At 37.8% G+C, this 686-nt stretch overlaps 1 protein-coding gene across 1 annotated transcript in view; it reads left to right on the top strand.

Annotated features, from left to right (window-relative positions):
• ckmt1 (creatine kinase, mitochondrial 1) overlaps positions 1 to 686 on the top strand; it is a 13,447-nt gene that overhangs the window by 11,508 nt on the left and 1,253 nt on the right. The gene's annotated exons all lie outside the window — the stretch shown is intronic.

The following is a 686-nucleotide window of genomic DNA, read 5'->3' as shown; positions in this document are numbered from 1 at the left end:
CTTTCTACAGGGCCCAGAATTTTGTGCTACGCCCCTGTTGAGAAGGATTACTTTTGAATGAGTCTACCATTGTTTTTTAGGGAAATCATGCATAGCATACCTTTCAACATGTTGAATTTTCTGAATATCTAAATCTGGATGTGGAAAAAATGTTAGTTAAAGACTTGAAAGATTTGATGTTTCTCTGTGAAAAAAAAACAAACTGGGGCTTTGCCTTCCATATATTCATAGTGTATACCCTTATAGCTAACACACCAAATGTTGTTGTAAATGAGAGCTGCATGCAAGTCTGTTTTGGAGGTGGCTTTTGCTTTTGACTAGTGTTTGGAGAAGGCATTCCTTAAAAAGGTTATTGGCCTCTAGTTGAAGCTCACTTAAGAGTGCAGAATGCTTGTGTTTATATTTGGTCGTGTCTGTTATGTCCACGCTTTGGTAGAGAGGGGTTTGCAGATGTTACCCGTATCCTTAATTAGGGCTGAAAGATGATATTGGTAACTAAATAAAATATATGACAGATAACCTCCATGTTTTAAGATATAAAAATACTCTGATATGCTAGTCTGGCTATCACCAGACCAAGCCAAGCTCAATAGATTTGAGACTAAGCATTGGTCTGGGGAGTCTGCTCTGCGTTTCATAGTTCAAATAACTCTGTATGCAATTGGATAGTCCTTCAACCAATCAGA

Source organism: Etheostoma spectabile, chromosome 8 (genome assembly GCF_008692095.1).
Source record: "Etheostoma spectabile isolate EspeVRDwgs_2016 chromosome 8, UIUC_Espe_1.0, whole genome shotgun sequence".
In the NCBI taxonomy this organism is placed as follows: domain Eukaryota; kingdom Metazoa; phylum Chordata; class Actinopteri; order Perciformes; family Percidae; genus Etheostoma; species Etheostoma spectabile.
Note: the sequence above shows the minus strand (reverse complement) of the source record. Positions and strands in the feature narration are given on the sequence as shown.